The sequence below is a fragment of the Amblyraja radiata genome, chromosome 15 (genome assembly GCF_010909765.2).
Source record: "Amblyraja radiata isolate CabotCenter1 chromosome 15, sAmbRad1.1.pri, whole genome shotgun sequence".
NCBI lineage: Eukaryota > Metazoa > Chordata > Chondrichthyes > Rajiformes > Rajidae > Amblyraja > Amblyraja radiata.
Window position 1 is genome coordinate 14,500,797 of NC_045970.1, and position 13,634 is coordinate 14,514,430.

Here is a 13,634-nt window from a genome sequence, read left to right on the forward strand (position 1 = left end):
TGTTTCAGGTATTTTGTGCTTTATGACTGTTGGCAGATCAATTTCCCTCCTGGGATGAACAAAGTTCTATTGTATCGTATCGTATCGTACCAGAACACATTTTTTTTAATTTTAGTTTCTATCGGAACGGAGAAAACTGTTGTGATCCAGCACCTAAAAAACTTCAGGTCAAATAAATTCTCTGACACCCTGTCATAAATCCATTACATTTGTCACATAATAACATCATGAGCATGAATCCCTAAAGCCTCTACTCTTCAACAACACCCAGTATTGTTATAACTTTTATTTTCTTAACAAAAACGTCTCACCTTGCATTTAATGACCTTTCATTTTACTTTTGACCCATTTCATCAAATTTTCAGTAAATCGAATCTCAAATTCCTCTGCTTTTCTCCATCATCATGCATTCATAATATTATTTTCACTAAAATCTAATTTAGTCATTTTGAATTCCAAATGCTCAAACGTTCCTCTTTTTTTAACAACTCATTACTCTCTCATTACAAAATAGTAAACAGCATCAATATCAAAGAGAAAGATCAATGAGAATTTTGATCACCCACTTTGATATTTGTGGTTTACTATTTTGGAAGCATCCATAGATTCTTTCACCTCTTTATCCAGCCCTATATTCATTTCACTGAGTAAACGGTGAGCAAAATCCAGCATATATCCATTCGCAGCACTGCACTAAGCACTAAACAAATTATTCTTAATCCTTATTCTCCCATTTAACTATCTTTGAAACCCTTTTCAATTCTTCCCTTTGCCTTTCCCTAAGAACATGCAGTGCTAAAAACATTCCCTCACCGTGTGTGTCACTTCCTCAACTAACTATTATATCAGATTTGACAAGCATTATCTTCCATGCAAAAATTAAAGTTGTCAACGTCTAATACTTTTCTCTTCATCTAAATGCCCAATAGTTGTATTGCCTTTTACACATTCAAGACTCCTTACCATATGAGTTATGGTGATGGACTGGATTGGTTCTGACTTCATTTTTCCAGGCAGATATTGCATTCTCCAGTCTTCCAGAACACATCAATCTAGGTTGTGTAGTAACGTGTTTTATGTTCCATTTTCTCTTCATTTTGTATTTGTCTTGCTCTATTTACTGCAGGATGTTTTTAAAGGTAAATGGTAATTGATATCGGAGGTTATGATATCAAAATTGAAATTTATAATTTAAAACTCAGATTGGTATTTGTGATTTATTATTCAGCAAGACTGTTATAAGTATTCATTTGACTCAGTCTGAAAGAAGTCAGGACAAAGAGATGTCTCTTTCTCTTGGAAAATCTGAAGACTGATTTAAGTATTACAGGCTGGTTTGTAATGGATTGACTTCATTCATAACATGTTATGTCTTAACTATTTTTGAGGCCTAGCCAATGATTAAGAAAAATTGGTCACCCAAGAAATAAGAACCAGTGACAAACAAGGATGTAAAAAAAGCCTTTGTGTTTATAACTAATTGGGACAGATTGACTTATGTTGCATAATTTTAAACTTGCTTGGGTATTAGCAGTATGCTGCGAACATTCGAAAACTATGGCAATACATACAGAAATGCTCAATCTAATGCCTGAGACAATTTAACCACTGCTCTTGGGTCTGAAAAATAGTTACTTTGTCGCATTTTCTTTCAACCTGATCAATATTTACTAATCTCAGTTTCAATTAGAAAGTTATGAGATTTCTGCTTGTAGGCCAACTGTGTCTGTAATGAAATACAACAGTGTCATATATAACTTTAAAATGTGCAGGGTGATTTTATTAGCAAAAGGAACATTCCTGATAAAAATGGGATATTCCAAATAAAGAAGACTAGTTGTGAGCACATGAAATTACTGCAATTAAATGCACATTTTTTTTCACATTGGATTTTATTGTTACGAAACTTAAAGGATGGAAGGAAAACCATTAGTTCATCAGATCATTGACCATAAAGGATGAACTGTTAGGGCTAATCCCACTTCTGCAAGCTTTAGTTTAGTTTAGTTTAACAAGCGTGGAAACAAGCCCTTTGGCCCACCAAGTCCGCGCTGATCAGCGATCCCTGCACACTTACACTATCCTACACACACTATGGCCAATTTTACATTTATACCAGGCCAATTAACCTACAAGCCAATACGTCTTTGGAGTGTGGGAGGAAACCGAAGATCTCTGAGAAAACCTATGCAGGTCATGGGGAGAACGTACAAACTCCATACAGACAGCACCCGTAGACAGGATAGAACCCGGGACTCAGATGCTGTAAGGCACTAGCTCCACCTCTGCAGTACAGTGCTACCCTTGGTGAGCTTCCCCACCAATCTTAAAAGTGTTTTTTTCTCCTCTTTTGTCCTGGTACAAGATTTATTTTTCTGTTTCTAAATTATTGACTTCACAACTAAGAAAAATAGTTTATGACGCGTAAATTTATATGTAGTCATATTTTCCTTCAACCTTTGATCCAAGAATTTCAATAAGATGGATTTCAACTGAGCTCCACTTAAGCCAAATGCTCATCCATGATATCACCCCCTCACCTTTCTACCTCACAGCTCCAGCTACTTGGGTTCAATCCTGCCCTGTGGCACTGTTCTAATGGAGTTTGTATGTTGTTGTGCTCCCACATGCCAAAGGTGGAAGAGATTGTGGATTAGTTCAGTGCTTCTTAAACCGGTGAATGGTTCACCCAAGGGTGAATGAAATTTTTTTTGGGTGAATGAAACTAGAGGGGTGAATGAAGGGTGAATGACTTAATTTATTCAGATATTTGTATTTTTGTTTCTATACTTAAAAAAAGGCATTGCCATTAAAGTAGTCCATAAGCTCTTATTGGTTTTAATGGCAGTGGAGATGGAAATGTGATACGTTTTTTTCTCTCTACCTATGGTTATCTAGTAGCAGGATATTTCCCAAATTTACTATAATATAACTATTTAGAGAAGACCATGGTTTTTGAGCTAGTTTTCCAAGAAGAAAAATGCAGTAATCAAAGCCCGAAAGTGTAGGATGGGCCTGAAGCCCAGTGTTGGATTGTTTTTTTATCATTCTAATTGAACGATTTTCCAACTCCAGTGGTAATTAAATGTCTTTTATTTTTCACTCCTAGTTTTCTTTACATATTAAACACTTATTAAATAAGTTATTTATGTTTTTTGCTCATGTGGCAAAATAAATTATATATAAAATTATACATAAGGGAGAATAAGACGAACATTACCAAAAACATAAGAAAAACATAGTCGAGGGTGAATGAAATTTTGTCATAAAGACTCAAGGGTGAATTACACTGAAATAGTTTAAGAAGCACTGGATTAGTTGGCCAATGTAAAAATATCCCTCATGTGGTGAGAAGTGGAACTGATGGGAATACGGGGGAAATAGGTTACAGGGAAAATTTGTGAGGAAATGGAATTGTGATGTGAGCCGACATAGGCTTAATGTGCTACATGGTCTCCTCTGTGTAATAAAGAAATATAGAAATCATGACCTTATGCAAAAATGGTTCAAGTATGCAATATTCTCCCTCGAAAATGTTAGCTCAACTAATTTAAATGTGGAACTGAGACAATTTGTTTCCTGGACAATTGTATAAAGGGAAATAAAATAGAGGCAAATGGATATGGTTAGAGGTTAGATCTGTTATCATTTCTCAGATAGCAGAAGGCACTAGAATCTTCAAGTTCCTTTGTCCCAAGCCTGTGGAAACCCATTGAAAATGGTGGTAGGTATATCTCACCTCTCATGTTACCTATAAACCTACCCTTTCATTCACAAGTGCCCCACATGGCCGAGTCTGTGAACAAGACATAGCCTTGGTCAATTACCTTAGATGTACAGTACTACAGTAGAAATATGCAAGTATTCTCATGTTTCATAATTCCTTATTTAGTTTAGTTTAGTTTCAAGATACAGTGAGTAAACAGGACCTTCGGCACTCCGAGTCTGCGCCGAGCACTGGTCTCCCGTACACTAGTTCTATCCTACACACTAGAGACAATTTACAGAAGTCAATTGACCTACAAACCTGCACGTCTTCGGAATGTGAGAGGAAACCGGAGCACCCGGAGAAAACCCAAGCATCATACAAAACCTCAGGGACATCATACAAATTCCATACAGATGGCACCCGTAGTCAGGATCGAATCAGGGTCTTTGGTACTGTAAGGCAGCAACTCTACCGCTGCGCCACTGTGCTGCCCTATTTCTTTGTCCGTAACGGCTGCCTCGCCAACAGCCTGTCGCGTCCCTTCTTTTTATTATTTTAAGTATGACTTTAATGTATGTTTCTTGGTTAGTTTATGCGGGGGGAGGGGGTGGGGGGATTAGGGGGAAACCTTTTTTCAGTCGCTTACCTCAACGATGATGCGATTTGCTCCGTTTCGCATCTACGCCCCCCCCCCCCCCCCTTGCGGCCTAACGGAGCTTCAAGCCGCTAGTGCGGCACAGACTTACCATCATGGAGCAGGCGATCCTTTGTCGAGGGTCGCCAGAAGAAGAGCTCCGACCATGGGGCCCATGGACTTTAACACCGTGAAGCCCGCAGTCTCCGGTAAGAAGTGGCCGATTCGGGAGCTCCATGCCGTTGAGTGTTGCAGTCCATCCCAACGCCGGGTTTCGATCATCGCGACGAGAGGACCTAGACATCGGACCGTCGGCAGCGGCGAACTGCGGAGGGTTCAAGGCCCTGACCACGGTGAACAAAGAGGAAGATGACTGAACATTATTGCCTTCCATCACAGTGAGGAATCTTGATTCCACTGTGGTGGATGTTTATGTAAAAAATTATTTTATGTGTGTATTGTGTTCTTTTCACTTACAATGGCTGTATGGGAACTCAAATTTCACTGTTCCTTAGTTGGTTAAGTGACAAAAAACGCGAACTTGAACTCGAACTTTAACATATGCAATTGTTCCTTTTCCTAAACAGTTCATTTCATAGAGTGATGAGCAATGCATTCCATATTGGTGATAAACAATGGTAATATTATAGAATTATATCTGAAATTTTAATTATCAAAAATCAACACGATTGACACAAAAGTTATCTTGGATAGCACTCATCCTAACACAAAAATGATTTTCATTTAAATTTATGGAAATAAAATTATTAATTTTAAAATGGAAAGCACTTCATCACTTAACTGCATTGCCTGTCCACCACTCCCCCAACCCCTCCAAGTCATGAAGGTGAAAATCTACCCACTTTGTGTTGTACATAACCAGGGATTCAGGTAGGAGCAGGTGGGTAATTTGAAGCAAGCTCTCCTCTTTTAATAAAATCTAATTTGGTGTTATGACACTGTTCAGCAAGTATGATTAAAAACAAGTTGACATTAATTATGCAAGATTACATAAAACAATCCAATATGTGACCAACGAAGAGGCGTTAACATTACTGTGTGTAAGAAAATTGCGATTAAGTTAAATTTAATTTTCTCTTGAGCAATCGTTTTAGATTTGATGTTTGTAGACGACCACCTTGTTCTCAACTCTAAATAATCCGTGGAACCAATTTTGGGATTTAATTGGGATTGCTAGTTGAATAATTTGACATTTATTTATAGTTGCAGGCTACTATAGTTTAAACTACTGCTGAATGCCTGAATATAAAGAGAAGTTACAAAATAATTTTCCCCTTAGTTCAGTTCAGTTTAGTTTATTGTCACGTGTACCGAGGTACAGTGAAAAGCTTTTGTTGCATGCAACCGTCTATGGAAAGACAATACATGATTACACTCGATCCATTTACAATGTGTGGATACATGATAAGGGAAAAACGTTTAGTGCAAGATGAAGCAATAAAGTCCGATCAAAGATAATCCGAGGGTCACCAATGAGGTGGATAGTAGTTAACTTCTGTTAATGAAAAATTGCACATAATTAGGAATCTTAAAAATATATCAAAGTAAATCCTAAAGCCATTGTGACTGTTTTGGTCCCTTTGTCACCACAACAAGCTTGTTCTCAGGAACAAAACCCTTATGCCATGTCATTCTGGATGAGAAACTTCCATAGCAGGCACATCCTTTACAGCCAAAGCCTACTTCAGCTGATATTTTCAGTTGATATACTACCAAATTGGACTTAGTCTACATCGGATGGGTTGGGATTATTGACATCCCAACTCAGCAGGCTAAATATACTGGAGACATAATAGAAGCAAAGAAACATGTTGGAAAGGCACAATCCACAATGAGGATGTAAACTGTCAAGAAAACAGTTGCCTTGGTTACAAGCCAGAGTGCAAAAGAAAGGGTAGGTATAGTCAAGATATCAATTAAATTAATGTAATTCTTAAGAATTATAAAGACACATTTCCTAAACTCTATAGATAGAATTACAATAAATAGGACATCTAAACAAAGCAGTTTCAGTTTATCTGTATCCAAGTCAGTAAGGCATCATAAGAAAGAAACAGTTAATATTCGGAAGAAGTTCATTATCCTGGCATGCATGATAAATCAGAGTATTTTTAAGCCTAATAAAGATTTTTTTTTAGAATTTCTAAATAGGCCAAAACATCATTTTCAATAGAGGAATTTAGAATTAAAATAACTTGATCAGCATCAGAACAGGAGTGGCTTAGGATCCATTGAACTATTCCGTCATGTTACCTGAATACCTAAGAATGTTACATGTTTCATCGTTTATTGTGTACTGTTGCAATCATCTTTGCTAGGGGTGGGAGATTGCAACCTTCACGTGGTCCACCCTGTTTCGACGAATGCAATCAACCTGGCGTGCACAATCAAATAAGATCAAATAGAACAAGTTGCCCTGCAACTTGAGGAGGAGGAGGAGGAGGGAGGAGGAGGAGGAGGGAGGAGGAGGAGGAGGAGGAGGAGGACGGAGGAGGAGGAGGAGGAGGGGAGGAGGAGGAGGTAGGAGGAGGAGTGAGGAGATGGGGAGGATGATATAGGATGCTCTTTTTTTCTTAGGAGTTCTTTTCTTCTTTTTTTTGCGGAGGAGAGGAGAGGAGAAGAGAAGATCTTTGCTAAACTATTACAACTAGCTGATTTATGTAAATCTTACTTTACAAAAAATCCTGCCATACATTTTAAAGAGAATTTTCTCTTTTAAGGCGCTTTTGAAGTTCATAATGATAATAATAAAATGTTTCACGGTATTCACTAGTAACTAGATAGAGTATTTATTCCATTAGTTTAATGATGGCGTGTAAATAAAATCAAAGAATAATAGTAAATGTATGTGGAGCGATATGTTAAGGGAAGCTATAGAAAACAGACGTTTCTGATTTATAGAGAAATCGACATATGGACCGTTCTCAGGAACAGAATCCTGATATAATCCAGGGATTCCCATCTCCACCCCTTTCCACCTTCCACAAAGACTGCTCCCTCCACAACTCCTCGGTTCATTCATTCCTTCCCACCCAAAGTACTTTCCCCAGCAACTGCAGGAGATGGAACACCTGTCCCTACACCTCCTCCCTTGACTCCATCCAGGGACCCCAGCAGTCTTTGCAACTGGGAGGTTCACATGCATCCCCTCTAATGTCATCTACTGCATCCGGTGTTCCGGATGTGGCCTACTGTATATCGGAGAGACCTAACGTAGACTCGGCGACCGATTCGCTGAAAACCAATGCTCGGTCTGCCAAGGCCAACAGGATATCCCAGTTGCAAACCATTTAAACTCCCCTTCCCATTCTCACACTGACCTTTCTGTCCTGGGCCTCCTCCATTGCCAAAGTTAGGCCACATGCAAACTGGAGGAACGGCACCTCACATTCTACTTGCATGCCTTACAACCCAAAGGTGTGAATTTTGAATTCTCCAATTTTAGGTGACCTCACAACCCCCCCACCATCTCTTTTTCTCCCCTCCTTCACTCCCTTGTGCACCACCTGGAGTCCCACCTATATCTCACCTATCCCCCCCCCCCCCCCCCCCCCACCTGTGACTTTCCTCCCTCTGACATTACAATCTGCAATTCTTCAAACTTCTCACCGTTTCTTTCGTATCACTGGCCTTTGTTCCAACAATCTGCCTATCAAACACTCTTTACACCTCCGCTGTCATATTACCTGCCATGCATTGTCCTGCTACCAGCCTTTGCCATCTTACCCCCCCATCCCCAGTTCCCTACAATCAATCTGATGGGTCTCTACCCAAAACGTCACATATGCATGTACTCCAGGATGCTGCTGACCCACTGAGTTACTATGTGTTCTCTGTGTATTAACCAGCATCTGCAGTTCCTTGTTTTTATATTCTGCAATATCTTGTCCAAGTTTCCAGCATAAATACTTCTCTATAACATTCTTGTTGAATCTAAATAATTACTAGCACTGGTCAAGAGAGCCCAGCAGCGACTACACCCTCTCCGAAGACTACGGAAAGCAGGTCTCCCCACTACACACCTACGAACTTTTTATAGGGGGACAATCGAGAGCACATTAACTTACGGCATCACTTCCTGGTTCGGGAGCTGCAAGGCGTACGAACGGCACCAACTAGACAGGATTGTGAAGACCGCCAGCAGGATTATTGGTGCTCCACTCCCTTTCCTGCTGGATATATACAGGAAGAGATGTATCAGCAGAGCCATCTCCATTATCAAAGACCCCTACCACCCATCGCATCACATATTCTCCATCCTGCCATCTGGGAAGAGGTACAGGAGCATTAGCTGCAAAACCAGCAGGATGCTCCTCAGCTTCTTCCCGCAGGCTATAAGACTGATAAACGGACTTTGCCCCCTGTCAAAGTATCGCGCACCAACCACCAATCTGGACACACTGCAGCATAGCCACTGTCGTGCCGCTGCCGATCGGAACGCCTGTTGATGTTTAGTAGAGAGTGTTTAATTTGTTCATGATATATGTATTTTTATTTCTATTTATTTTTTACTGCACACTGAATGGACACTGGTTGAGCAACGTTTTTTTGTTTCCTCTGGGTATGTGAGTACTCAGGAAAATGACAATAAAGATATACTATACTATACTATACTATACTATACTATACTATACTATACTATACTATACTATACTAGCTTAGAACATTAAATGCATCTTAAATATGGTTGTCTTTGTTTTTTTCCGAGTTATTTCTGTGTGACAACATAACAGCCAGCGATGGATCTAAACTAACCGCCTTCGGGCAGGGTATCAAAATGACCCCTTCAGTAGCTTTGCTTGCTTTGATTCTGGCAGAACCATATGAAAAGTGGCTGCGCCATCTAGTGGAGTTCAATTGTAGTGGAGTTCAATGGTTGTTCAGTGTACAGTATGTCATTTGTACAACTTCCAGGTGGTGTTGCTGCCCCATTTATCTTGTGAATGTTATCATCAATGATCCCGTTGCAGTCGTGTAGCAGCCAGAAAATGGACAGATAATTATACGTGCAATATGTTGGATGTACTGAACTATAGAAACAAATTCTCGGTGTAGGATCATAGAAAATATAACCAGACTTTTTCTCTGTGTAGGAAAGAACTGGAGATACAGGTTTAAACCGAAGACACAAAATGCTGGAGACAGACATTGTCAAGATTGAAGTTTTTTTTTTCTTCTCTCGACATATACCACCTGACCTGCTAACATGGACAGGCCCCATAGCAGAAGCATCCACGTCACGGGGCTGGAAACTGGAAGTATCCTGCTGAGCTAATTCTGCTACCACCATCATCTATTGTAACAAGTGGTGGCTCCCACTGATTGTCGCTGGAAGCTTGCGTCCTTTTCAGGACGGACGATGACAGCGATGTCAACATTTGTAATAAGATGGACTCGAAAGAAGAATATCCACAGTTTTCCCCTTAAACATTTTAACACATTGGTATTTCTCTAATACTCTTAATAAAGTTGTTTGATTCTAACACTGATATCAGACATCAACATCGCAAAACACAAATTTAATGTTGGAGTCAATATATTTTTAAATAAACACTAACAATGATTAGCAAGAACTAAATGCAAATTTATTGAATCCCCAGAATACTGGTTATTTCCTGAGAAGATTACGGAGATTCAGCATGTGGAAGAGGATTCTCCTAAACTTGTACAGGTGCACGGTAGAGAGCATTCTGACTGGTTGCATCGTGGCCTGGTTCGACAACTTGAACGCCCAGGAGCGAAAAAGACTACAAAAAGTTGTGACCACTGCCCACCGGCTTTGACCTCCCCACCATCGAAGGGATCTATCGTAGTCGCTGCCTCAAAAAGGCAGCCAAAATCATTAAGGACCCACACCATCCTGGCCATACACTCATCTCACCATTGCCATCAGGAAGAAGGTACAGGAGCCTGAAAACTGTAACATTGAGGTTCAGGAACAGCTTCTTCCCTACAGCCATCAGGCTATAAAACACAACAATGAATAAGCTCTGAGCTGTGAACTGTAAAAGACTATATTTTTATTCATTATTTGCACATTTGTTATTTATTGAACTTTTTATGTACAATATTTACATATTCACATATTCTGTTGTGCTGCAGCAAGTAAGAATTTCATTGTCCCGTCCGGGACATATGACAATAAAACACTCTTGACTCTTATTTCCAAGTGGGAAATGTCAGTCTACGTGAATATTTCCATGGAATGTAAGTATTTCAGAATTGAACAAGTTCAGTGTTTCTCTAGTTCACCTTCAGATATCCTGGTAGTTTGCATGGAATAGATAATAGGTAAGCCCATTCCTTCTATCCAGAGATGTTGCCTGTCCCGCTGAGTTACTTCAGATTTTTGTGTCCATCTTCGGTGTAAACCAGCATCTGCAGTTCCTTCCTACTCAACAGGTAACTAACTGTACCGATTAATCATAATCAGTCAATTTGCACCAGAAAATTGTGAAAATGGCCAGCATGGCAGGTAGCAGATGTAGAGAAGAAATAGATTTAACATTTCAAGTAGAGAACCTTTCATCAGAAATACAATCAATCCAAATTTGAAAGAAGGATAATCCCAATAGTTGACAGCTTTGGGAATAATAGATGCAAAGTCCTTCCCAAACATTCTGTACTTATCGAATGTTAAGTTTTGGTTTTTAGTTTACTGTATGCCAACTGTTATTTTTGAAAGGCAACTATCTCTTATTTAAATTAATTACTTCAGTTTTTTCCTAGAGAATAAATTGCATAAATTGACAGCACACTCACTGAAAAATCTGCTTTTATTAGTTTTGAAAATACAAAGCTGTCTCGAGTGCAGGTTGCTGTTCTAAATTTAGTTTTGGACACGGTGAAACAATGTCATGTTCTACATTATTTGGTTCCCTGAAAATCCCCCAGCATCTTCTCCAGTGTATCATTTGAGTAGCTGTTATTTATCGTTTTGATTTAAACAACTGGAACTAAATTGAAGATAGACACAAAAAGCTGGAATAGCACAGTGGGACAGGCAGCATCTCTGGAGAGAAGGAATGGGTGACGTTTTGGGTCGAGACCCTTCTTCAGACCTAAAGAGATATGTTCAACTGCCTCACCACTGGCTGAAATTTTCTTCTTCAAAGAATGTTAAAATTTGACCAATGTTAATTTATAGCGTATACTTTGAAGAAGAAACAGTTTTGACCCCCACAAAATGTTGAGTGTGTAACACATGCAAAAACCCATCAGACTTTTATCTTGCCTTTTGTTCTAAAGCTTGGGGTAATTCTTAAACTAGATAGATGAATTTCTGCATGGTAGATAGAAGACAACATTGGCTTGGTGGTGGGAGTCAATGGGAGGAAGTGGAAGGTTGTTTTTCAGATCAGTAATCGATGACTAGTGGTGTGCTGAAGGGATCCAGTGTGGGCAAGCTAGATCAAATGGACAGTTTCCACATTGTATAACTGTGACTCGAAAAGGACATTATGATTCTTAATTGGCAATGAGGATTCGATTTTCCAAGAACAACCCAGTTGTGAAGATGAAGGTGGAAGTTTATGGTCCTACAGCCATTACTCCAGACCACTATTTTTATGTTAATTAATATTGGTGCTCGCAGACCTGGACAGACAAGAAAACTCTGAAACCATCATAGGGTTAGTGACCTTGCATCTGTTAATAGCTTGTCTATGTGGCCAAAGCAAAATAAATCATAAGTTTTGTACTGCACCATCTGCTTGCAAATGCACAGACATTTTTGCAGTGCCCCATTAAAGCATGGGTCAAAGAGCTGCAGAGCCATCAGAGAACATAATAGTAATTGACAGTGAGTTTGCAGGGACTGTTTTTGTGCACTCCGGTTTTTTCTTTTTTTGCTTCCGTGTGATAGTTGTAAAAATTGTTTGACTTCTGAATAATTTGGGGTGTAGCTGTGACTCTACATTGTATTTTTTATTTATCCGGAATGAGATCATTTTTATATGAATGTTTGACAGCACATTCAATATAGATGTGCAAGGTCAAAGGGGAACAATGTGTAGGAAAGAACTGCAGTTGCTGGTTTAAACCAAAGATAGACAAAAAATGCTGGAGCAACTTAGCGGGACCGGCAGCATCTCTGGAAAGAAGGAATGGGTGACGTTTCGGGTCAAGACCCTTCTGACATTTCGGGTCTCGAAACATCAGAAGGGTCTCGACCCAAAACGACGCCCATTCCTTCTCTCCAGAGACGCTGCCTGTCCTGTTGAGTTACTCCGGCATTTTGTGTCTATCAAAGTAGAACAAGTTGTCTGGAACAAAGTCTTAAATAAACCAGTGTTTCAAGAGGACGGTAAACTGCCAAGGCAACGCCATCTATGGGGCCTCCTATGATCTTTCCATCCACAATCTAAACCTCAGTCCGTGAGTTTTTTACTGCTTCATGTGCATGCAGTGCTATTTATTTTCCCTTGGTGTATAGTTGATCTGCCAACATAGGAGCACTTTGTGTTTATTAACCCTCAGATCTCTTATGTCAGTTCTGGTTCATCGTGATACAGAAGCCAAGAGTTTTTCTTTTAACAGTCCGAGTTATGGTGAACTTTAAGGCAGTTTAGCTAAGAAAAACAATCGTTCAGGAATCCTTGAGAGTATTAAGATAGTTTTTCTTGTATCCATTTTTGTTGTTGTCACTATTGTTTAGGGGCCAGGCTGATGGAACTAGCATCGTGTATTAGGCATTCATCAGTCCAACTGATATGTAGACAACCAGTCAAATTGCATATTGTAGACATCCTTGCAATAACTTGCTCAAATGATGATATATCCAGAAAGGGTCAATGCCTAGACTGGGGTTATATGAGATCGCATGGCTTGACATTTTGCAAAACTGAATGTTGATTTTGGCAAGACGGTGCTTCATGCATTTTATCGGGAGTGGAAACCTATTGGATTAAGTTTCCCCTTATTCCTTCTCCCATCTTGCCCATGCAGAGCTTGACAGATGGTTGCATCTGTTCCTACTTTGTTGATGCCCAGGGGATTCAGTTTGTCTCCCACAGAGCCAGGATATTTTCAAGTTTGCTGCAGGAGTCCACTTTGACCTCATCTGCAACTTTCAGCATAAAAACTAGGAGCAGGTCACCTGGTCCTTCAAGCCTGCTCCCCGACTTAATAGCTGATCTTATTGTTACCTCAAATCTGCAATCCTTTCCAGCTGAGGTAAACATTCACCTCTTTGCTTGTCAAGAACCCATCTACCTTTGCCTTAAATACATTCACAGGCTCTGCTTCCAGATAATAATATATTTTATTGTC